General features: G+C 45.4%; 1 long non-coding RNA gene across 1 annotated transcript in view; it reads right to left on the bottom strand.

The window, feature by feature from the left end:
- Window positions 1-26,814, bottom strand: part of LOC142874270 (uncharacterized) — a 197,935-nt gene that overhangs the window by 157,447 nt on the left and 13,674 nt on the right. Inside the window, exons 3-4 of the long non-coding RNA XR_012922080.1 lie at window positions 6,903-7,147; window positions 5,520-5,581 (exon numbers count right to left, since the gene is read on the bottom strand). This is a non-coding gene — a long non-coding RNA (uncharacterized LOC142874270). The remainder of the gene's footprint in view (window positions 1-5,519; window positions 5,582-6,902; window positions 7,148-26,814) is intronic.

Below are 26,814 nucleotides of genomic sequence, written 5' to 3'. Positions count from 1 at the left end.
TCACCAGTGTCGGGACCAAGTGCCTCCCCAGCCCCAAATCTGAGCGCTGACACTGCACACCGCCCTTCTGAAGCCCCCCCTTTGCTTCTGGCTAGCACAACAGATTCCGAGCCGCCCTCTCTGGGGCACCATTCGTTACTGCTCTGAACAGGCTGGGACTTGCTTTCAAAAGGCAGCTGGTCCTAGGGGCCATGTTTCACTTCTTGACACCATTAATTGGGTTATGAGTCAGAGCCGTAATGAAGACAAGTTTTGGTGTCTCCTCCAACTATCCTGGGAAATGCACATGCACGGGCCCAAAAGCCACAGAGGGAGGGAGAGCCAGGCAGATTTGCTTTGTTTATCGGGCCCACATGGTCACCAGATAAATGGTCAGTGCCATGGCTCTCGTCTGTGGACACACCTACACTTCTTTCTGCCGCTCCCAGAGGCCCTTAGGTGTCAGAGTCTCTCACCCAGAGTGGCTCATTAGTAACCGGAAGAAGTGGAGGAGGCAGGAGTGGATTCAAAACAAGCCACAAAAGGAGGCTTAAAAAGGAAGGAATAAAACAGGAGCAGGTCTTGTATGCAGACAAGGCCGGTGCACATTCAGGAGCGGGACCAGCCCCCTGCATGATGAAGGGAGCAAGGGGAGGGGAGCGTCCTCGGCAGCCTGCATCACAGAGCAAGCCAGGAAGGCCCAAGACTTATCCAAATAAACAGCCCAGACTTATCAATCCACAGAAGTCCATTATGCATGCAGTCCTGCATCTGCCCAGTTAGGCTCCACAAAACACGCAGGCTGACAAGTCCATTGCCTCAACGAGTTCGAAAGTGCAATTACATTGATAGGATTCTTGACCCCTTCTAATGCTGCCATGCAACTCTATCAAACTTCATTTCGTTTCCCTGCCTTTGGGGTTATACACGTGCAGCCCAGCTGCAATCTCACTTGGATTTTAAAATCCCCTGGTCTGGTGTGTTGTTTACGACTAGCAGGAGGCTCATCCCGCTGTCCTTTGGAGAGGATGCATTGTGACATCATCTGAGGAAGTTACGATGTACACCATCCCCAGGTTCTCCCTTAAGTCCTCTCCGCTCCAGGACAAGTTCATAAATCCCAACTTTTTATAAACCAAACTGTAGAAAGGCACGAGGTCAGATAAAGACCAACTTTCTGAGCCAAGGACTGGGAAGCCCATCTAGGGGGCAAGCAGAGAGGCGGCCGCAGTGCTGTTATATGCTCCTAGTCCTCAGGGAGTCAGAGCCTGGGGACTGAGGTGGGGTAGGTGAGCACACCGGTCAACGCTGCCCCAGGGAGTTTGGGAAGCACAGAGGGAGGGAGAGAGGGTTTATGTCTTTGAAGCAATATAACTTAGTGGTTCATTATGAGTTTTCTGGAGTCAAATTGCCTGGTTCCAATCTAGCTCCATAATCTGTGTCCTAGGGCAAGTGGACCAATCACTCCCCATCACCTCTTCCTCTTTTGTCAAATAGAGACAGTGAACGTGCCTGCCTCATAGGCTACGTGTCAGGGTTCGAGGAGGTAATGCATGTGACCTGCCTAGAATGATACCCGTACAAAGTAAACGCTCAGTGCGTGTAGCTCTGATCATTAAAATGACTTCTCCAAGCACTGAATCCCGTTGAATTTGTTATCTCCAAGGAAACTGGAAGTTACAGCCTCTTCCTTTAAACTGAGTGGAAGCATTAATCCAGATAGCCCAGGACACCTGATGATTTTGGTGGTTGCACCTAAATAACCTGTTGCCTCTACCTTCTCACTCAAGACACCAAATAGAGCTGTTCATGCTGGAACTTTCCAAAGACAACAATACCACATAAGTAGCATCAAGCAGCCTTTCATTTTGCTGCCAATCTCGGAATCAGACAGGGTGCTGGGGGTTGGCACATGGGCTCTTCACTATGCTGTCTCTGAGAAGTACCAATTAGATCTTTCCTCAACGTTAGCAAGTGGCAGCTGCAGCATTTGGACCCATTATTAGGCAACAAGAACCTAAGGATTTCCTGTTAACCTCAGTTGCTTACTAAGCCTCCTCCCATCTTGAGTGCTGCGATCTACCCCAATCACATGGTTATTGATCCCCAGCCAGTGTGCCCTCGTTCATTAACTGGCATCGAGTCCACGTGAAGTTCCCATCCTGGGAATGTCCAGCGCCGAGGCTGAGCCCGTGAGATCGCTCACTCAAGCGAAACTCTCTTTGGAATAAGTGGATGAAGCCCCAAGCCCACAGGACCCCAGGTTGAATTGTGTGGTAGAAACTATTGTCACCAAATGTCACGTTCAAGTGTTAGCGGTGTTCTTGTCTAACTTGGTCTGAACTGCGAATATTTCTGGGCTCACTTACTATTAAAGACAACCCCAGCGTTTCACACTGAGATTAACACTCTTTGACACAGCACACAGTGCCAGAGTGTAACATTTACAAGGGGAAAAGAACTTAAAAGTGAAGGAGACCAAAAAGGCATAATTACCTAAGGCAAACTGTTTTGTTCATTCAGTGATTACAGTGGTTTTAAAGCCTTATAATTTATCATAGCTCAGAACAATTTAAGTCTCAGTTGTGCTCCTTTGAGAAACGGAGACACTTCCCTTTCTTTATTCATTCTGACAGGCTATTCTTTTAATATCATCTTAGCTCTAAGATGACATAGACTATATCTCCCCAACATCACACACAGAATAAAAAGAAAACTGACAGCGACAGATTTTACCTTTGCATTAAGCTGCGATGCACAAATAACCGAAGAGTATAACGATTCCAAATGGGTGTAATTTCTTTCAGGTTCAAGTATCAGTTTGCTTGTTTTGCTGCTGCTAATCACCTCTTAAACAAACAATTGTTTTATCTATGTACTGTGCCTCATTTCACTTTCAAATTATGTGTGTGTTTTGCTCCTAACAGCTTATTATGATCTATAATTAACAATTTTGCTGAAAGCAGAGCTCTGTATTGAAGAGAGCCCACATGCTATCTGAGAAGTACTTGAAACAGGAGGCCTTTGTTTTCATCACAAATTTGGCAAAGAGAAGACACCTCCCTTCTCTGTTCTGCATTGTCTTCTTCAGACGTCCAGAAATGCGGAGGCAAAAAATGAACAGATTTCGAACACTGGCAAAATTTCAATTTGCTACCTTTGAATCTAAACAAACCGAGGGGTTCTCAGATTGGGTCACAATTTAATATCATCTGGAGAGTTTTTACAGGAAATCCCAGACCAAACCCCAGATCCATTCAGTCAGCATCTCTGAGAGTGGACCCAGGCCTGAGTAAGTACTTAACAAAGCTTCCCTCAGGCAATTACAAAGTGCAGTCAAGATTGAAAACTGCTGTGACAAACTATCTAGTCTGCTTTGCAGGAGCTCAGGGGAAAAGGTAGCAACAGGGAAGAAGAATTAAGTGGTTAAAAGTTGTACTAGATTGCACTGAAATTTAGATTATTTTCCAAGTCCATGAAACACCTCCAATCTAAATAACTTGCAGAAGATTCTTTTTACCCATCTCTCAACTTATTCAGACTCACCTAGCAAGCAGCAAAGTTGCTTAAAAATTTCACCCTTGGAAGCAGGTTTTTGAGATAACGAAATGAAAAATCATCTGGGAACAGATTTCCTGGATATAGGCTGGCAGAGGCAACCTGCAATTCCCTCGTGGTTCAACCGCTTTAGAACTTTCTCTGTGAGGCTTGGCAAAGTTATTAAAGACAACTCCTGAGTTCTTGTGTTCAAAGGTTCAGGTATGGTTCTCCACTTTCACATAATCTGTTAGACTGGAGAGAAACAGGCTTCTTTCATGTATAACAAGGGAGCTAGGTGTGGACTCCAGTATGAGTGAGCCATCTGAACTTTGGGGCACGGGTGCTTTTTTTTTCCTTTGTGATGCAGCCTTGAAACCCTGCCAGGAGTGTTTCTCCTAAACCCAGTTCTGAAATGTGCCGAAATGTGTCTCCTGTGCTCTCTGCCCTCAGAACATCGCTCTGGATGTTCTTATTCTTATTCTGTTGCACTTTCTTATTCTATTAGACTTAAGTATCGACCAGCTTCATCTCATCAACCATTCTCCATACGGGCACCTTCAAATTCAAAGTGCTGTAGGGGATCAGAATGTGCCACCCCAAAATATGTCACTTTGGCAGAAGGGTTATTTTGAGCTGAAGACAATTGAGAAACAGCAGATGCCAAAACAGCAGATGCCAGAAAAGCTCTCAACACTCCTTCCATTTGCCTAAAAGCAGGACATAAATTTCCATCTGTGTAGAGGTGTCGCTGGCTCCTGTACCAGGAAGAGGAGGACAACTCTTAAGTCTTTTAATCATCTCAGACTCACTTTAAGACTTGGTGCCAGAGACCTAAGAAACCTTGCTGAAACCACTCGTATCTTCCATGAGTTCCCCCCACATATTCACCATCCCACAACTGCCCCTCTTAAAAGCCTAAACCCCTTTTCCTTTGTTTTGTCATGTCTCTACAAATTTATTGTTCTTTGCTAAGTTGCTAGATGAGCCCCAAGTTCAAACCACCCCTTTGAGTTACTCCTTGCTGAGTTTCCCTGCATGTGTGCACACTGTTATGTGTTAATAAACTCTGTTATTCTCTTATCAATCTGTCTTTTATCAGTTGAACTTCCCAGCCACTGAACATAGAAGAGTAAAGGAAAACTTTGTTTGCCTCCACTACAGTGCTAAGAAGGAACTCTAAAGGGATAAATTGTACATAGCATTTTGGGGGCAATTTTCTCCTTCTATCCTTCTACCCAACCCTGCCTTTACCAAACACATACACACTGCGCGCGCGCACACACACACACACTCGTGCAACTTTGTTGTCTAAGTAGTTCCCAAATATGACTGGTCACTGGACCCAACTAGGGAGGTTTTCTAGTTATAATTTCCTAGGCTCCATTCCCTGATTCTGACTCAACAGGCCTGGAATGGGGCCCAGTGATCTGTATTCAGAACTCCCAAACTGGTGTTGATGAACATCCATATTTGGAATCTACTGATCTAGTCCATATGTGAGTGCCAGGTAAGAGCAGGGAGAAGGGAGAGAGTTACCCCATACAAGATGCACAGGTGCAGGAAGGGGAGGTATTTAGAACCAGGTAAGGATCTGTGGCACTTCTTCAATCCCCAAGCAGCAGTTGTCCAAGCATGTGCTGCAGATGTGTCACTGCTCAGAGAGTGCAATCTGTCACCATTCCTGCCCAAATAGTTCTCAGAGATGTGAAGGGACAGGGCTACCTGTAGCCATAATTAAGATTCTCATTTTGCAGAACCTATTCTCCATGCAGTAAATGGAAAAGCACATGCTATGTCAGAGGACCGGCAACCTGAAATCCAGGGTTGAAGAGGGGAACAAGAGACTGGGAGAGAGGGAGACTCAGTGAAGAAGGTTTATGAGAGAGTTGAAGTCCATAAAACACAGAGGAGAGGAGTCCGTACCTGTAAAAACCAGTTTAGTACAAAAACATTTTCTAAAACGACAGAGCGAGCGAGGGCTGGGAAGCTTCTGAACTCACCTCAGCATCTCTCATTGGCTGGTTTCTCCTCACAGACTCTTCTTGTGCAAAAAAAAAGTACTCTGCAAGGCAAGAAATATTGTGACTTAAATTGCATTCATGAGATTCTCTGATTAAAAAAAAATCAATTTGTCAGATCAATTTTTCTTAAACAAGTTCATCATACTCTAGAGCAACGCGTCAATCAATAGGGAATGTTTTCCAGCCGCTTCCCAGCCTTCCCACTCCAGTAATTGCTCGAATTTCATATCGACAGGCCATAGGATGCTTTGAAGGCTGCATTGATCCGTGAGCCTGTGGTGCTACAAGGCTGGGCCACAACAATAACCCCGTGTCCCCCCAGGGACCAGGGCTGAAAGCAAACAGGAGGTAAGCCATTACATTATGCACCCGGAGGAGCCAGGCTGCAGCCTCGCCTGGAAACTTGGGAAAGAGGAAGAGGAAGGAAAATCAAGGAAGTGGGAAGAGAATGGCTCAGAGAAGAAAGAGGGAGCAGCAGAGGTTAATGGTCCCCGTGGAGGAGGGAACACTGTGTTGCCCGGGGAAGCCACGTATGCTGGGCAGCTGCAGTGGGGAGAAAAATAAACTTGAAAGGACTCCAAAAGGGAAGCTAAATGATGCTCATCAGTATCATTTTGGCCTTAAACCTTAGCTCATAGTTCTTCTTTAACAGTGACGTGAATAATTGCCAGTGCCTGGGGCTAGGGGAAAGGGAGCCGCCTAGAGCGCAGCCAAGGAGAAAGAAGCAAGGAGACCAGGGAAAACGCAGCAAACTCTTATCTTTTGCCAGGAGGTAAAATTATTCATCTTGTAATCATTCCTGGACAGCTGTACTGTGCATTTATACAACCCACTCACTCAGCAGGTTATCATAATAGGGATTACAATACACAAAGCATCTAAGGGAAATCAAGGTTTGATTCGCCATCGAGAGAAATTACCATAGGAGCCCAGGTCATACTGCCTCTTGCAGGACAAAGTCTGATGCTGGTAACAGGAAAATAAAATCTAACAGACAGAACGTATCCTGGTTTAAGAGGCACTGATTCTGCCCATGACACAGGCTCTGTTTAAACTATTAATCAGAGAATTGTTCATTAACTGTCCTCCACACCACAGTTACGTAGGCTTCTCATAAACCTGTTGGAAGGCAACGTCTGTGGAAAGCAAATTTGCACAAGAAATGGAAATTGACCACCACATGCTAGCATGGTTAACCTTCAATTTTTATGTGGAAATTAGGTATGCCTTATTAAAACTCAAAAGCCGGGATTTTACTGCCCTCAAATGCAAGCATATGTAGATACATATGTTTATACCAGTAGCGTAAGCATAGTTCTGAATGGCAGGTCGGCATATATGAGTCGCTGGGTCAGAACTCACCCGAGGACAAACTGACATGCTCCGTGCTGTCACACATTGCTTCCTGCAGGCGCTAGACATCCCGAAGGAAATTGACCTTGGCAACTCACACTTTTTCAGTTTCCATGAACAGCTTACTTGGTGAGCTCATGTGGGTATTTGCTTAGTGTTTTTCAGAATCAGAGTCCAACTTAGACCTCGTGCAAATATAATTAATCTGTCCGCTTTGAATAGACAGCTGCAGTACCACCTCTGTGATTTTCTACCTAAAAAGTTAAATATGGAAGAAATGAAATTACAAAACTGATGCCTCTGTTTCAATAATAGATGTATTGACTATGTTACTAGATACACTCATTGACAGAGTTAGATAATATTATGCAGTTGGCGATGTATTTATTTGAGCAAATCTACAGTGAATGATGGAAAATGAATACCTATTCTAGAAACTACTGTGGCCCACTGTGGGCAGTGATGCGGTGGCAATGCCAACCTGCTTTCTGAGTTATAATGGCATGGACAAGCTTGCCACCCAAATGCCTGCTATTTAAGAGACTGAGCCAATTCCTACACAGAGCAAGACAGGCCACACCCTAGGTGGGCTTCTGTGCTGCTCCTACCAAAAATGTCACTGAAATGAGTGACAGATAAGGCCGTCTCAGGAAATGAATCTCATACACCCTGTCCATGAGCCAACTTTATCCAGTTAACTGAGGAGGTCTAAATTACATATCTCCAAGCTCTGCCTCCAGAATTTGTGATTCATTAGATCTGAGACAGGGTCCTAGAATCTGCACTTTTTAAAGTTCTATACATTATTCTAATGCATAGCCTTGAGTAGTAACCAGTAAGTTACATATGGTTCTAAGTCCTTAGTATGCAAAGTGTGTATGGACTAGGAATGTTGTTAGACATGCAGAAGCTTAGGCACCAGCCCAGACCTACTGAATCAGAATACACATTTGAACAAGATGTCCGAGTAATATGTATGGACACTACAGTGCAAGAAACACTTCTCTAATTTGTTTGAATATCTAGTAAATCGCTTAAAGTTATCTACCTGGTATTCCTTAGATTACTACTACCTTGCTTTGCAATGCAAAGAAATGCCTTCACTAAGTTATGCCATCACATTTTGTTAAGGGTCTCATGAAGCATATTTCTGTTTTTTAGAAAAAGCATGGCTTACGGAATCACATATTAGGTTGTCCAATGTCTCTTGCATTAAAGGCCTATGGAGGATATTATTCAATTTAAAAAGGGGGGAAAACACTAAAATTAATACGTGATTTCATGAGAAAATACAAATATACAAAATTTGAAATTTAAAGTGATCTATGATTCCACCATCCTAATAAAAATACTGTTGATATTTTGTTCTAGAATATATAAACACACACATTCTATATGTGTCATCATAAACACTTTTACAGTGAAAAAATCACTTTTGAAAAATGAAAAAGTCATTTTTGATGTGATTTTATATGTCATAATATTTTGCTATATGAACATATATCACTATAAGTAATAATGGTATGGCATATTACTATACCACTATTCTTCAATGTTTACTTTCTAGTTACATTTTTGCTGTTATAAATAATACTGTGATAAACATCCTGAACATCAGCATTTGAATTTGTATGTCTCTGAAAATATGTTTTAAATATCTAAAATATTGACTGTCTCTCCTGAGGAAATACTATGCTAACATTTTTTTCAGAGCCAAATTATAGTTTGAGTTTTCCTTTTTGCTTTTGTTGTCAGGAAGCTCAAAGTCAAATGTAATGCTCGATTACACTAATTATACTAACTCAGATTTGGTATATACTCTCCATCAATGTCTTTTTTATGGACTTTAAAATATGCATCCTTGATAAGATATATCAATCTCTTAGGGAAGTAGTAATTTAAATAAATATACTTAGTGATTTCAAAAGAAAAGATTCCAAAGTTGATAGAGTTTCTTTTAACTCATGCCAATAAAATTACAGTTAAATTGGAAATATAAAGCCCAGCAAATATCTTATTATATAAATACAAGAAGAAATAGTCTTTACTATTCCGTTATCCAATATTTATTTCCTTAGACCTTAAAGCATTCCTCTATAAAATGCTTAAACTCATGTTAAGTGAAGGACACATTAAATTCACAGCATAAAATCTCCACAAAGGGAAAGAGGTCACAATACAAAGACAATGACAAGGAACTAAGAGAAGGGGAAAAACGGCCACAAGCAATCTTTGCCCAGACTAGAGAATCTCCTTTGGCATATTCTCATAGAGCGGGTTGTAACACAAGGACTTTTAAGTGAAATCAAGATTTAGTTCATTATAAACATAGATTACCACACAAGGATTGGGTTTCTACTGCAAAGAGAAGTTTAGATTCACACAGATTTAAATGCAAATGAGTGATGATATTAAGGGAGGAAAAGGAAAAAAGTGAGAATTACTTTATCCATGCCCAGGATGCAACTTAATGCATATGAGATACTGCCAGACAGAAATTTGTCTGCTCGGGCCCAGAATGATGAAGGTAGAGGAAACAAGGAAAAGCAGACCCCTGAGCAGTTCTCACGGCATCTCCCAGGGGGCCTTAGGAGGCTTGACCTGAAGCTTTGCCTCACCAATAACTCATTTAACCACAGAGGATAGAAATTGAAGCCTGTTACCACCTTTTGTAATGTTTACTGTCTTCTTGGGGTCTGCTTGCCTATAATTAGTTAATGCTAGAAAAACATTTAACCCTTCAAGAATGGCAAAAAATAGATAACCTGAAGCCACAAAATAAACTTGAGACAGACTATTGGATCTAAACCTTCAGAATACAGACCTTTCAGACCTAAGATCTCAGGTTGCTCCACAGCTGGACTAGAACCAACCTCACAGATGGTAAATCCCTTGTATATACTAATATATAATCCTTTATTGGGTCTGTTCCTATCATAGAAGAAGGAGAACTTGAACTAGACCTAGATCTTCTAGTTCTTATTTTTTAATGTGTATATTTTAGTTATTCTTGTGCTCTTCTATACATGGACTACTATTTAGTCTAGACCTAAGCTTTTTCATCAATAAAGTGAGACTAAGTGTTTAACTATCCCCTTATAAGATCTTTGAGAGCAAAAATTTAAGTAATTGAAAGTGAAAATGCTCTCGAACAGACTAAACTGTTATTCAGAAGAAAAGTATGTTTACTAGGCCAATTAATGATATTACAATGGAATTTATAAGGGACTCAGGTAACTATTATTTCTGTGAGCCCAGCAAATTATTCTACCCTTTCTTGTGCTAATATAATTACCTTCTCTTCATCTTGAAATATGGGTATGGGCATACAACCTGTACCTAGGCAAATAATACTTCTTTCCCTAGTCAAGGTTAGGGAAGGATCCAGTGACCCAACAGGGCCAGAAAGTGTCCCTCCGTTGGATTGTCCTATGCATGATGAAGCAAAGAAGATTTTCCCATTGCATTTGCTAAATCCCGCCATTGGAGCAAGTCTATCTGCAGAACAAAGTCAACCATAAAAAGAAATAAGAGATGGCTAGCCAGCTAGGTGATTGGGTGGGTGGATGGATGGATGGATGGAGGGATGTATGGATGGATGGATAAAGATAGTGGCAAGAGACAGAGAAAGACACTTGGTGTCAGGTGCCTGATTCTAGTTCTTGAGGCCCTGGAGCCTATGCTGTAACTTCAGTCCTATGAGCTGTACCTCTTTCCTTCCAAGCTATGTGAGCCAACAAATTCTGCTTTTTGCTTAAACTTGTTTAAATTGAGTTTCTGTCACTGGCAGCCCAAAGAGTTCTGAAGAATGTAGCATTCTGTGTAAATACAATACTGTTTTTGACACCAAAATATTGTCTTTCATGCTACAACAGGCAACTCTCTGAGGATCAATTTCCAGGCTTCTAGACCTCATCTGGAAGCCAGTTCGCTTGCTACTCCCAGTTCCCATTCTCTGCCTTGTTTTCCCTTTGCTCCAACTGCATCAAGCCTGTCCCTAGTCAACAGCCCGATGATATGGCACCACGCCTTGCAACAAGGTTTTCCTTTGTTTCCTTGTGATTTCTACACATGACCAGGCCCACAGTTCCCAGAGATATGCACGAGCATGTCTATAAATATGCCTTGAAAACTCATTGAGCATCTTATCTTCATAAAGCTTCTCAGGGCCCTTTAGGTTAAGAGAAGTACTAGTAAAAGTCATGGCTTTTTGATGTCATTGGCTCAAATTTGACTCAAGCCAGATGCTACCTAAAACTGAAGCTATGATGACACTTGGATGATTTTCTGTTGTGTGTATAAAATAAGGTTATGATTTAGGGACTATGCCTAGTAGGCACATGGTCATGCAACAGAAGGCAATATTAAGCTTCTCAACTGATAGGGAATGGGCTGAGTTTAGAAATAATTTTCCTATTATTTCTTTATATTTCCTATAAACAAGATATGTCTGATAGAAGGAGAAATAGAGGGAAGGAAGGAAGGCAGGCAAAGAAGGTTGGTTCTTTATTTTGGATCCTGAATAAAAGAAAACATCCTTATAGATATGGAACATTTCTGAGTATAATTAAAAGTCCACATTTTAAGGTGGACACTGAAAATGATTAGCTTTACCAAAAATATAAAAACAAATATGCCATATGGAATGATGTGGTATAACACACACACCATCTTGATCAAAGCAAGCATCTTGTCTTAAGTAATTAGACAAGAACATGCCACAGAGAAAGAAATTCATACTAAGCTGTCTCCCTTTATAACCCATGTTCTAGGAGACAGCAATAGCTTCCTCAAGTCCAGTGTGAAAACATATGCCTGTTGTATACAACATCCATTTCCCAGACATGCTCCTTGGACCCAGTGAAAAACAGTGTCTGCCAATGTCTGGGCTCACCCCAGCAGGCTGCATCGTTGAGAAGACTTTTGCCATTACAGGCCTGTCTTTAAAATATGGTTTCTAAGTCCTCTGGGCTAATTAAGCACAGCTAGGTGTACATCAGCCCCACTCAAGTGTGACAATTAAGCTGGCAAGAAAAAAATCAATCATCATTAATCACTAAATCCATGTAGTGACTTTTAGAGGTGCTAAATGGGTTGAGCAGGGCAGTAGTGATGCTTCTCATCGAGCGACCAAATGTTTAAAGTGGGAGGGAGCGTGCATTCCTCCTAGAATGAATCACCTGAGTCGAAATGGCAGATGCCCATGTGTTTGCAGAACAAGAAAATCTGGTTAAAGTGGGAATGAAATGCTTATAATTTTTCATACGTTGTACTACCTTCAATTCTGGCTTACTTTGGGAGCAGAAGATGCCTGGTAACTCTTATTACCGCTTGTTCTCATCTGCACGGTGTCTCTGTTGAAGTTTGTTTAAGATCTCTCTTTCACAGTGAATATATATACTCAAGTCTTCTTTGAGCAGACTTTTTTCCTTCTGTTGGACTATTCCCCAAAGCCCTTGCCCTTATTGAGAGTTTATGCCTTTTTCAAGTATAGTCTTTACCGAAGCATTTGCTGCGAAGGAGTCTGGTTTATGTCAATGCTGTTTAATCTCTCAAAGCCACCCCTCCTCTCCTTTTTAAGGAAGATGGTACAAAGGTACCATCAGATCTCCACGTGGAGAACAATTAACACTGACATTACTATTGCTTCATATAATATATATTTTTTAAATTTGTCTTCCCCATTTTAATTCCCTTTTGCTTGGAGATATTCTACTGTGCTCGCAATGAGAATGGCTTACCAAATAAAGGAGCCCGTGTCTTGTTTTGTCACTGGACCTTCGTTTAGAAGCCTGTTCCCTGTGCCCTGCACTGGAGAACATGAGCCACAATGTGCCCATTTCCCAAAAGTGAAGCAAGCCCCCGTGTTCTTTCTGGTGCAAAATGAGTGCAGAGATTAATTTAGTCCACAACAAGCTCCGCATTGCCTCCCTCGTGCTCCAGCTGAACACAAGTGACAGTGTAGGGAATTTATTTGCAGGCCAGTTGGAAAAGCAAGAGGTACGATAACAGGAAAACAGCCTTAAGCAGGTGAAGCAATTTTCACTTTTGCCTCCTGAAACTTAAACGCCGGTGTCCGCTGTAAATTCACCACGTGAATAGTCCTGTCCTTGGGATGCTCTTTGAGGATTCTTCACTGGAGAACCAGCCTGGGAGAAGGTAGACTATAGATCCCACCATCCCATCACCAACCCTGTGCACATTTTTTTTTTCAACCACAGGGCACGATCACTGTCTTCAATACATCTTGAAATTGCTTGAAGGGGACAAAAGAAGCCTAACATCTAAGGACAAATTTCCTTCTCTTCTATCAAAGTCAGAACTTATGCAGAAAATGAAAGACATGTCCATTTAGGTCTCCATTCTCCTCTACCCTCCTAGAAATAGCCAGGGTAGAGACCAGAAGCACAGTGGGGAAGGGGGTGGTGAACGACTAGGCTGAGATAGAGGAAGAGAAACAGCCATGCCAAGACAAGATGGAGAAGAGGAAGGGGAAGGAAGGGCAGGGGAGGCTGGAGGGCAGATATGAAAGGAAAGGCTGGACAAATTTACTAAAGATGCTGAGATGGTCTACGGTTTCTCCATTCTTCTGTGCACACCTGTCATCACTCTCAGCAATGCTCAAATGCCCCAAAGTCTCCTCTTACCACCCACGCCACCACCCAGGACAATGCCCCTTGCTCTCCACAGTCCCACGTGCATCAGACACTGTGCCCTTCATCATCCACTCACCACACTGACTTGTTATGGTCTATCCCACCCCTCTGTGTGTGCTTCACAGCTCTTGGTGTGATGAGGACACAGCAAGTACTCAATATACACTACAGAATGAAAACCTAAGTAGACAATGAGGACTGGTGGATTACTATGTCACTTTGGAATATGGAGATCTTTATAACTTCATGACCCAAATGACTGATTTTCCTGGGGAAAAAAAACATCATAGGCATTTGGTAGGGCCTGGAATAGATATCATGGTTGCTTTGGGAGGATTTGGGAGGATCTTCAATTTCCACCAAGGCAAGGACCTACTGACTAGCCCTGGAGGAAAGAAAGGAAGGCAGCAAAAGCTTGACTTGCATCATCGCAGGCAGTTAATTCTGGGCCAGGACACACACACACACACACACACATACACACGTATACACGTGCATGTGCACACACAGACACACACACACCATCCAGTTGTCCCCTATCACCCGGACTGATGTCAGAAATTATAAATCCATGTTAGCAAAGAGTTTAAACAGCCTGGGACTGCTAACGCCTTGAGCTATCAGTCATTTATACTGTAGTGTGAATGTATGGTTCCAGGTCTGTTTCGATGAAGAGCAGGGAAAGAGAACAGCAGGTCCTATCAGTCTAAGAGGGAGCCACAGAGTAATAGGTTAGGACTCAGCTAGGAGAAGTGCTCAGATGCCCTTCAGGCGAGCTGACCAGGTGTAACCTTCTAGACTAGGAAACCTTGGGCTAGTGAAAGCAGACACTCGCCCAAAATCTGAGGCTGACACTTCCTCCATCACTCAGAATGGCTGTTTTCGGTCTCATGAACAGGACGCCTGTGTGTTTCTGGCAATGCAGGTGACCCACATATAAGAGGGCCAGTGGTGTCAAAGAGCCACTTCACCATCTGAACCCAAGTTCTCCCTCAGCACGGTTTGTCCTGGGGCCTCGGCTTGGCGCACGTTAAGCAGATCCTGCGTGGAAGGCAGCGTAGGCAGGAGCTGAGCAAAAGTGCGAGAGATGAGCATGGACGCCCGCCAGGCTGATCTGCCTGCACAGAACTCACTGGGATCCACGTGCTCCACAGAGGGAAGCACAGATGGAAAAGAGCCAGACACACACACACAGGGGCGCGCACACACACACAGGGACACACACACATACACAGGGGCACACACACACACAGGGGCACACACACATACACAGGGGCACACACACACACACACATATACACAGGGGCACACACACATACACAGGGGCACACACACATACACGGGGCGCACACACACACACAGGGGCACACACACACGGGGCACACACACAGGGGCACACACACATAGGGGCATACACACATGGGGGCACACACACAGGGGCACAAACACACACACAGGGGCACAAACACACACAGGGGCACACACACACACAGGGGCATACACACATACACAGGGGCACACACACACACAGGAACACACACACATACACAGGGGCACACACACACACAGGGGCACACACACATACACAGGGGCACACACACACACACATACACAGGGGCACACACACATACACAGGGGCACACACACATACACGGGGCGCACACACACACACAGGGGCACACACACACGGGGCACACACACACACAGGGGCACACACACATAGGGGCACACACACACACAGGGGCACACACACACACACAGGGGCACAAACACACACACACAGGGGCACACACACACACAGGGGCATACACACATACACAGGGGCACACACACACAGGGGCACACACACACAGGGGCACACACACACAGGGGCACACACACAGGGGCACAAACACAGGGGCACACACACACAAGGGCACACACACAGGCACACACACACAAAGGCACACATACACAGGGGTGCACACACACAGAGGCATAAACACACACAGGGGCACACACACAGGGGCACAAACACACACACAGGGGCACACACACACAGGAGCACACACACAAGGGCACACACAGGCATACACACACACAGGGGCGCACACACACACAGGGGCACACACACGGGCACATACACACAAACACACATAGGGGCACACACACATACACACAGGCACACACACAGGGGTGCACACACACAGGCATACACACACAGGGACACACACACACAGAGGGGCACATACACACGGGCACACACACGGGCACATACACACAAACACACATAGGGGCACACACACATCCACACAAGCACACACACAGGGGTGCACACACACAGGCATACACACACACAGGGGCACACACACACACAGGCATACATACACAGGGGCAAATGTACACACAGAGCACACACACACAGGGGCACACATACACACACAACAGGGGCACACACACACAGGGGCACACACACAGGCACACATACAGGCACATACACAGAAACACACATAAGGGCACAGACACACAGGGGCACACATACACACACACAGGGGCACACACACAGGGGCACACACGGGCACACACACACAGGGGCACACATAAACACACATCAGGGGTGCACACAGGGACACACACACACAGGGGCACACACACAACAGGGGCACACACACAGAGACACACACACAGGGGCACACACACACACATGGGCACACACACAGGGACACACATACACACACAGGGGCACATACACACAAACACACATAGGGGCACACACACACACAGGGGCACACACACACAACAGGGACACACACAGGGGCACACATACACACACAACAGGGGTACACACACAGGGGCACACATACACACACAGGGGCACATACACACAAACACACATAGGGGCACACAGGGGCACACACACACAACAGGGACACACACACACAGGGACACACACACAGGGGCACACACACAGATGGGCACACACACACGGGCACATACACACAAACACACATAGGGGCACACACACACAGGGGCACACACACACAACAGGGACACACACAGGGGCACACATACACACACAACAGGGGTACACACACAGGGGCACACATACACACACACAGGGGCACATACACACAAACACACATAGGGGCACACAGGGGCACACACACACAACAGGGACACACACACACAGGGACACACACACACAGGGGCACACACACAGATGGGCACACACACACGGGCACATACACACAAACACACATAGGGGCACACACACACAGGGGCACACACACACAACAGGGACACACATAACAGGGGCACACACACAGACAGGGACACACACACAGACAGGGACACACACACAGGGGCACACACACAGGGACACACATACACAGGGGCACACACACACAGGGACACACACACACAGGGGCACACACAGGGACACACAGACAGGGACACACACACCGGGGCACACACACAGGGACACACACACAGGGGCACACACACACAGGGACACACACACACAGGGGCACACACAGGGTACACACACAGGGGCACACACACAGGGGCACACAGAGGGACACACACACAGGGGCACACACACAGGGACACACACACCGGGGCACACACACAGGGGCACACACACAGGGGCACACACACACAGAGGCACACACACAGGGACACACACAGGGGCACACACACACAGGGGCACACACATAGGGGCACACACACACAAGGACACACACACAGGGGCACACACACACGGGGACACACACACAGGGACACACACACACAGGGGCACACACAGGGTACACACACAGGGGCACACACACAGGGGCACACAGAGGGACACACACACAGGGGCACACACACAGGGACACACACACCGGGGCACACACACAGGGACACACACACAGGGGCACACACACAGGGGCACACACACACAGGGGCACACACACAGGGACACACACACAGGGGCACACACACACAGGGGCACACACATAGGGGCACACACACACAAGGACACACACACAGGGGCACACACACACGGGGACACACACACAGGGACACACACACTGGGGCGCACACACAGGGACACACACACAGGGGCACACACACACAGAACAGGAGCACCTCAGAAATCAAAAGGACGTAAGGAAGGACAGGTAGCCAGTGTGAAGGTCAACTAAGGCCTGGGACAGGCCCCCAGAGTGCCCTGGAGAAGTGCCACAGGCCACAGGGTTCTGAGCGCTCCTCGCTGGTGGAAGAGGCTGTGGAGCAGCAAGTGCAGGGAGAGGCCAGCACGGCTGGGACATCCAGTTCGGGAATTACTTTTTAAAATCCACCCTCTCATGCCTTCTGTGGCCCAAGTGCTGCGGGGGGCTGAGCTAGATGCTCAGACACACAGACAAGCATAACAGGATTTTAGAATGGGGCCCCTCGTACCACATTTGTTAATAAAAGGTTCATATGACAAGGTACAAAAGCTAGCGTGAGACGCAACCTCCCCTGAGCAGGATTGATCGTGGCAATTAGGAGGGCCTGCTCACCAGTCTTGAACCCAGCCACCCACTCGAGAAGATAGAAAGAAGAGAAGGTGAAGACAGAAGATGAAGGAGGCATATATTTGGAAGAAACCTATGCCCTACAAGGAATCCCCATCACAAGGGAAATCCCATGGCACAATTCAGGGTACCGTTCCAATGACATTCCATGTGTTCTGTGTGTTCTGGAGTTCTAGAAGCTGCTGGACACATAGAATGAAACAGGAATGCTGCCCTCTTCCCCCACCCCCAGAAACATGCCAAACCTCAGCCTTGTCCCCAGGGAAAGGGGTGGCGAATGCGGCTTTCTCTCCACACGTCCAGGGAGGGAACCTGGAAGGTCACTCAGAGAGCTCTGAAATGGTTTGCTTGCCACAGGGAGACAGAAGGAACTGGTGCCTAATTTATGCCTGTGAAAGGCAAAGCAGACTATGGACCGGGGCCTGACTCCAGCCCATAAAATAAAGAGTGGGCTGTTTGGGTGGCGAAGCCAGGAGCCAACTGCAGCATGGAATCTACCCGCAACTGCCCTGGCGTCAATCGCAACAAGGGAGGGAGCAGAGTGTGGGGTATTTCTCGTGGGCCAAAAGTAAATTCGCACAGAAGAGCAAGCCCACACAAAGCCTCCTTCAGGTCACTCAGAATAACGGGGCATCAGCCCGGGCTAAGGGAGCAATAGAAGGGCAACAAGGAATGTCCAGAATTCCTGCTACACCTCCCATAAGAAAGTCAGCTTGAACCTTCTGCAGACCCAAAGAGAAGAAGCTACCAGCCACATAATAACCATCCTGTCCCTTATACTGTCTTCCCCCCACTCTGCTCACCCCAGTGAAATAGCCAGACAGCAGCTAGCTGGGGTGGGGGGAGGCAAGCATGGAGAAGACCGCACAAGGAGCCAATAGGCTCCCCCTCACCAGGGAAGGCCTGGCTGGGGAAGGGGAGATGAAAGCCTGATTTTAAAGGGCATGTGCAGTTAGATTGGCCCACCTACGTAATCTCCCTTTTGCCATGTAAAGTCATATAATCACGAGAGTGATATCTCGTCATAGTGCAGATTTCACCTGCATCAAAGGGAAGGAGATTATACAAGACTGGGGGCCACTGGGAGTCATTCTTAGAATTCTGCTCCTGCACAAACTGAGTCAGGCTAGAAGTTTTGATTACTCCTCGGGTCTGAGCATTCTAATTACTAAATCAAGGGTCTGTTTGCATCACAGAGGAAATGTGCAATTGTGTATTAGGGAACAATGGGCAGAGAAGCCTGTGGTTTCCATAGTTTTCATCAGGGGGGAAAGAAGAGTTGGGATGGGGAGATCGCCACCAATGGAATACACGTTAAAGACAATGGGAAACAAACATAAAGCTAATGTTGTATTTGCATCGTGAGCTATGCTTGTTGGACACACAGTTTACACAAGGAGCATAATCCCAGAGAAAGGTGGAGATGAATCCAACCCAAATAATGTGTGCTAATGATGGTAAGAACAGAGTGGGTTATTAGAGGCAGAAATAAACTGGAATCCCCTGCTACAAAGAGAAGATCCCAGTTACTAGGAAAGGAATGTTGGCGAACTTTTGTGCACCAGAGGGAAAAACCTGGTTACCTGAAAACCATGAGAAGGGAGCCCAGAAGTTGCTACCATTGAGATTTAATCCTGGTCCCAGCCCTCCCCCCTGACTTAGAGTACAAACTTGAGCAAGACCCTAACCTCCCTAAACCTACCAGCAAAATATAACAAGAATGCACAGAATAGGGTGGCATAAACTCAAAAGCAGAGTTTGCAAATTGGAGGCCCAGATGCTCTATCAGCCCCACAGGTGTATTTTCTTTGGCCTGTGTGGTGTTTTCAAAAATATAATATCATTTAACACCAACATTGAAGAGAGAAGCGGATTTCCCATTTTTTACAAAAAAAGATCCAGATTCCCAGCTTCTCTTGAAAAACCAGAAGATTTGGAAACACTGCACTGATCTGTGCCCGGCAACAACATTCTGCAGTTCTGCGTGGGCTGGCCTCCTCCCAGGGGGGTTGGGTGCCCTGGTTCCCAACCATCCCCACCAGGCTACCGTCGTTTGGGAAACCTCACTGGGCCCTGTGGGCATCCACATGTTTGCTCTTGCTCTGAAGCACTACACAAGTGTTGGCTGTTACTACCTGTGAAATGAGGTCACTGGAATGGTTGATTTACTTCCGCTCTGAGAGGCTATAATTCCAGTCCATAAGATGGGTTCTTTGGTCACATTTCCCAAAAACGTATAAAATGATCACCCAAAACCCAGGGTGGTCCATGCCCCCTGAGTGTGGTATAAAGGCCATAAAATGCTCTGAAAATCAGGCATTTGTATGGGGAGTTGCAGAAAGACTTCAATAAACTGCAAATGTAGTTTTCCACTGGGCAACATTTAGGTACTGACTTCTTTAAAAGCAACTAGAAAGTGGAGAGGAGGAAAGGACAAAGTTACCATCAACATTGAGACAGAGGCAGGGCTCCAAGAAAGGAGGGGATTGTAAGGAAAATAAACATTCTCCGTAAGAGCGCTAATCCCAAGTGGTTCATCCAGAGAAAGGAGCCAAGAGTTTATAGCACTTTTTGGTTTGTTTTATTTATTCCCCCCAACACACAAGATATAAATCAATCTATTTAGATAGGGATGGTAGAGAGAACACGTTTTATTGCAGTGGATAATTTCCCAAGGGAGAAAGGATCATTTTTTGTTTCATTCCTAACTTTTTTTTCTCTCTCTTTTGGTTTTGTGAAACCCCACAAGTTTATGAAAAGTTGTCCAGATGAGGACACAGAACTTAGCAAACTATTCCCATCTTTAATTCACATAAAAGTGGAAATACATACCCCTTGCTCATGCACACATAGCACTAGAAACCCGGAAAACTAATTGAGTGCCAAGCACTTCTGGTACCCTAAGGATATATATATATTTTGGTAGCCTGAGGCTGCCAGAAACTTTGCCTGCTGAATGAATTATAGAACAGGAAGCAGATGGGCTGTGTATATGAAACAACCACTATCTGGCATGATGTGCTGTGCAATTTGGCTGCAAAGATTAAATTGAGCTATTGAATGTTTAATACACTATGCATAACAAATACAGCCAGAGCCACAAAACAGCATAAATTACAGAATTGGTATTCACACGGCCTTTCCCAGGAATCAATACACTGCCACCGCTCATAAGAGTCTGTTGTTTAATACACATAAAGAAGAGAAGAATTCTTCTATTAAAATGAGTTATCTGGGCTATTTACCAAAGGCAGTGATTTAGCAGTGGTAAAGTGTATGCAGTGCTGTTGAATGCAGATGATAATACTTCTTGTCCTTGTCTGCCTGTTTCATTGCGCCTATCAGTTGTTGGGGCTGTGAGTCCCTTGGGTACATTAGCAGTCAGCCCAGGAAGTGTGTTTAAGTAATGGACATAATGTTCACATTTGCTAGACCAGCCTTCTCCCTAATCATGAATTATTCTTCCCCAAGGCTCAATTGGAACATTACTTTAGAAGCAGAAGATTTAATCCTTTTCAGCTGATTGGAGGGAATGATTACAGTATTATTTTCTTGTACAGGCTGTCTCCAGTGAAGGTGCCTTTTTCTGTCCCCATCTTTAATAGGCAGCAATCTTTATTTCCCTGGAGGGAAATGGCAATGAATTCGAAATGGGATAAATCTTCAGGAATGCAAGGTGCTGAAGCTGTAGATCACTGCTGGTTAGTTAATTAGTTTAGCCCTCACTTGTTTCATCTCCAAGATAGGATACCTTGTAACAAGGGGACACAGTGGCTAGGTGGGTGGGCGGGTGGGGTTGGAGTGTGGAGGAGCCAGCTGTGGGCGGTAACTAATCAGACGCCTTAAAGCAACGATGCCCCCACCGGTTCCCACCAGCTACCATCAGAAAAATAAGCAGTGTTTGCTTGACTCCAACCCCTCTGACTTGTAAGGACAGTTCAAGTTACTGTGTCTCCCAGAATCGGTTAAGGCAGTGTAAGGCAGAACAGTGCAGAAGATGAGACTGAAGGAAGCCGAGTTGTCACCCTAAAAGGATATTTATATACAGGGCTAGTCCCAGACTAAGTCCTGGGAGGGAAAAAAAAAAAATAAGTCTTTAAACATTCCTGGTGAGTTGTCTTTAAGCACCGCTGTGCAGAGAAGCAATAAATAACAATTGACTCCGTTGTTTTCTGCTTTTAGTGCTTTTTAAAAATTTTCTTCATGATTAATGTTTCCAGGAAGGGGAAAAAAAAAATGTGGCTTGGAAATAAATTACCTTGGGTGGAGAGATCTAAGCCTCAGACGTGTTGTCTTTCTACTCCTGACCCCAGGGGCCCCCGCCCTTCTGATGGGAGGGCCACCCCGAGCAACCTTCAATTCCCCTGAAGTTCGGTTTTACAGGGAGCCCCTACCACATCCCCTCCACTCCCCACCCCTTTTCTATTTCCTTTTTTGTATAAATAGCAGAGAAAGAAACAGATCAAACCTAAAGAGATCAAGTGAATTATAACGAAGTCCTTGACGGCCAACGCGTCTTGCATCTGATTTAAAGCCGGAAGCTCCCTCGTCTAGCTGCCTGTGATCTATTTAGAATGAAACAAGGTCATGCTGCCTTGGCCCTGATTATAAATATATTACATTTAAGTGATGAATCCTGCATTCAGGAGGCGCAGGAGATCAAGAGTGCCTGAGGCTGGCGCTTTCCAATATCTCCTCAGTGCCGACTCAGAGACTTAAAATAAACACTCTTTGAAATGCATGCCACGGGAACCACGTATGGAGGGACAGGGATGATTCTGTTCCTAAAGCAGAACACCATGTGAGGGGAGAGGAGAGGCCGCGTCAGAGCTCCTCCGTGGCCGGGAAGAAAACCTCCTTCTGTTGGCCGCACCTCGGGCTCCCTTTGTGCCCCCTCAGCCTGTTATTCTAAACAGCCGAGAGAGGTGGAAAAGGTCTAATTTCTTCGTGTCAAAGGGAAAGACGACACGATGTGCCTGTTTTCTGCAGACATGTTCGTTTGATTTTCCGTGAAGGGTGACACCAGCTCCCGGCCACCTCCGTGGCCTCTGGGAACGACAGGGCTGGTATAGGACCTCCAGAAACAGTCCCTTCAGGCAGCCCTCCTGTTTCAGAGAGGGCAAGGAGCTATTTTAAGAACACACAGCTGGGAGACAACCCAGTGCCATGGCAATCTACAGGAGACAAGCTGCCTGCCCGGACGTCCCCCCTCGGGGAAGGCGCCCCTGAACTCTGCTCCTAGCAACCCCAAACTCCACATTCCAAAGGCCCCAAGCCTTGTAAAGAATCACCAGCAATTCCTCTCCTTCCTCTGCCCTCTCTTTCAATTAATGCATCAAATAAATATTTACCAAGTACCTTTTCCCTTCTCGGTAGCTGAGGTTCAGAGTTATCCTTCCTGTCCCAGACGCCTTTAGTTATCTAGCCCTTTGGTTCCCAGTCCACAAGCCAAGGACCGGCATTGGTCTATGGCCTGTTAGGATCTGGTCACTCAGCAGGAGGTGAGCGAGCGAAGCTTCACCTGTGTTCACAGCCACTCCCCATCCTTCACATGGCTCATGTCACCGCCTGAGCTCCACCTCCTGTCAGATCAGTGGTGGTGGCATTGGATTCTGCATTGTGATGAGTCGTATAATGATTCCATTATAATATTACAATGTAATAATAATATAAATAATATGCACAATACATTTAAGGGGCTTGAATCATCCCAGAACCATCCCCCCACTCCTCCACCCCCATCCATGGAAAATTTGTCTTCCATGAAACCAGTCCCTGGTGCCAAAAAGTTGGGGGCTGATGATGTAGCCCACTTTTATTTAGTTATTTGTCTGTTTTCATTTTATTTCCATCAGCTTCTGGCTCAGAAAGTAAGTATGTTTCCTCAAACCAATATGTACATATAATAGCATATGTTTCTACTCTGCTATGGCAGGAAATAGGAGCAATTATCATCCCCTATAAAATAATGGAAGGAACTAGTGCTGACAGCTTTTGGATTTTCTTTCTCTGCCTCTCCTCCCTGAAGATCACAAAGTCCAGAGAAATGGCCAAAACTGTAGAAAGGAAGAGATGGGGGGAAATGTAGGTGTTGGTGTGTTAAAGAGGGATGAATGAGCAGCTAAGAAGTCAGGAGAACTGAGACCTAGTCCCAGCTCTAGCCAGGGTTACTTGTCTAATCTTGGTTGTACCACTTAAACCCTTCACAGTCTTGGATTTTTTTTTTTTTTTTTTTTTTTTGAGACAGAGTCTCACTCTGTTGCCTAGGCTAAAGTGCTATGGTGTCAGCCTAGCTCACAACAACCTCAAAGTCCTGGCTCTAGCAATCCTTCTTCTTCAGCCTCTTGAGTAGCTGGGACTACAAGGGCTTGCCACCATGCCCAGCTAATTTTTTCTATTTTTAGAAGAGATGGGGTCTGGCTCTTGCTCAGGCTGGTCTCAAGCTCCTGACCTTAAGGGATCCTCCCTCTGCGGCCTCCCAGAGTGTTAAGATTATAGGCAAGAGCCACCACACCTGGCTGGTCTTCGGGTTTTTTATTTGAAAAATTAAGGGTTAGACTTAGGTCCCTGCATGCTCTGTATCTCTATGGACCTTGTTGCTCCTAAAACATTAATTGGATATTACATCATCTGGTTTCATTTCCAGACATTTACAATTCTCCAAGTAATGCATACGTAACATTCAAGGCCCAATTACTCTCCCAAGCTCATTGAAATTTAATTTGCTATGTGCAGTGACACTGCCCAAGTTTGACTACGAAGTCAGCAAAGCCACAGCAGTGATTTACCCGAGGCTCCCTGCCTACAAGATTTACCATCAGGGATGTCGAATGACGTTTTCTCTCCAGGTAAACATCTAGCTTTCACATCTACTGGAGTTGGAGCAGATGAGCTTCCAGGAGCAGAACGTATGAGGCAACACACTCCTTTTTACATAATGAGCTCAGGAAATTCTGCTGTGAAATGAAGGGTCTTGGAGTTATCGTGATGCTTCGTAAATGAGAACACTGTCTCTTTCAGGACTTCACAATGCTATTCCTACTGGTATGTTAAAAAACACCCTGGGAGGCTGCGTTTATCTCTACTGCAACTTTTAAAATACTATGACCTCCACATTTACATTAACCGCTGATACCTGTGGACTCTTCATTCTCAATCTACCTCAAGATTTTGGGCAGGAGAGCATTTTGACATAAAATTAATGTGATATGTGGCAAAAGATATGATTAGAACTTAGAAATCACTATAATTAAATTACAGGACCAAAAGCATTCTCTTCTTTCTGTCATTTTTTTTTATATATTATGCCCTTGATATCTGCACCATCCAATATGGTAGTCACTGGCCACGTGCGATGATCAAACACATGACATGAAGGTAGTCCAAACTGTGGCGTGCCCTAAGTGTGAACACCCAGTGGCCTTGTGGCTCCCATTATATTTCTATTGGACAGCACTGTTCTAAATGTCTAATATTCTTGTATCGTGCTTCATACATCTAGCGCAATGTTCATTTTGTCTGCAAACCACAGACAATGTGCATGCTCTGTGCTTGACAGAAAGAAGTGGAAAATGTACACAGTTTTTGCTTTTAAGGCTCTTACATTTTAGAAGAGGAAATAAACATGTAAAAGAAATAATTAGAAGCTATGTGACACTCACTACCTCCCAATCATGGCCCTGAGTTTAGGTTAGGAGACATAGCAAGGCTGCACATTCAGTCTCCTATGCAGGTCTACCCGCTCCCCACCTCGTGATTAAATCCCAAGTCTGATTCTTTATGTCCTGGAGTGGATCCAGATTTTGTGGGGCCTAAAAATTTTGGAAGCCCTCTTTAATAAAAAAGGATGCAAAATGACTGTGACCAAACTAAGTATTACAATTGAAGTATGAGACACTACGGTTGAACAAAAGTGGGAATGATGAACCCTCTGAGTGTGTCATAAGTCCCTCCAGAAAGTCCTCACCTAGGTCGTGTGGGATGAGGAGGAATTGGGTTAGGAGGTCAGGACAGCTTTCCCTGACAGAGGAAAGAGCAGGAAAATACAAAGGTGCTTTCGGCAGGAGTGTAGAAGGGGCCAGTAATGGTAAGAAGTCAGGTTGGACAAAAAATGGGCAAGGGACAGATGGTAGGGGGGTTTGCATGCCAGGCACTGGTGTGATGATTTCTTCCTGGAGTGTAGAAAGTGGGAAGCAATGAAAGATCTGGAGTAAAATGATCATATTTAAGTTTTAAGAAGACCTCCGAAAGCAGTGGAGGGCCTGGGCTGGACACAGTTTTCACAGTTTTGATTCAGCCTGTGTAACTACTCTCCACCAGCCTCCAAATTGAATGACTACAGGGATACTAGAGCATGCCAGCTAATTGCACAGCTCCACAGTACCAATCCCATGCGCCTCTCCCTAAAACCTCCAAGTCCCCTGGGGTTGACTGGTATTCAGTGAGTCTTATCTGCTGCCTTCCCACCCCACCCCCGCCAAACTCCAGAACACAGGCACTGCCCTCCACCCCAACAGCCTCGGAACAAGTTACCCCATTGCCAACCCAGAGGTCTGGTGTGGCCGTGAATGCTGGGAAACCCCAGAGCTTTCACACAGAGCAAAGAGCTTGGCATCTGAGAAATATGGTTGTCACAGGTCCTTCAGAGTGAGGAATGACAACATTCCCATTGGCTACCTCAGCCAGCAGTGCACAACGCCTGGCCTGGTACCTCAGGCCGTGACT

The sequence above is a fragment of the Microcebus murinus genome, chromosome 12 (genome assembly GCF_040939455.1).
Source record: "Microcebus murinus isolate Inina chromosome 12, M.murinus_Inina_mat1.0, whole genome shotgun sequence".
In the NCBI taxonomy this organism is placed as follows: domain Eukaryota; kingdom Metazoa; phylum Chordata; class Mammalia; order Primates; family Cheirogaleidae; genus Microcebus; species Microcebus murinus.
The sequence above is the reverse complement of the archived record's forward strand: the minus strand, read 5'-3'. Positions and strand labels throughout refer to the sequence as shown.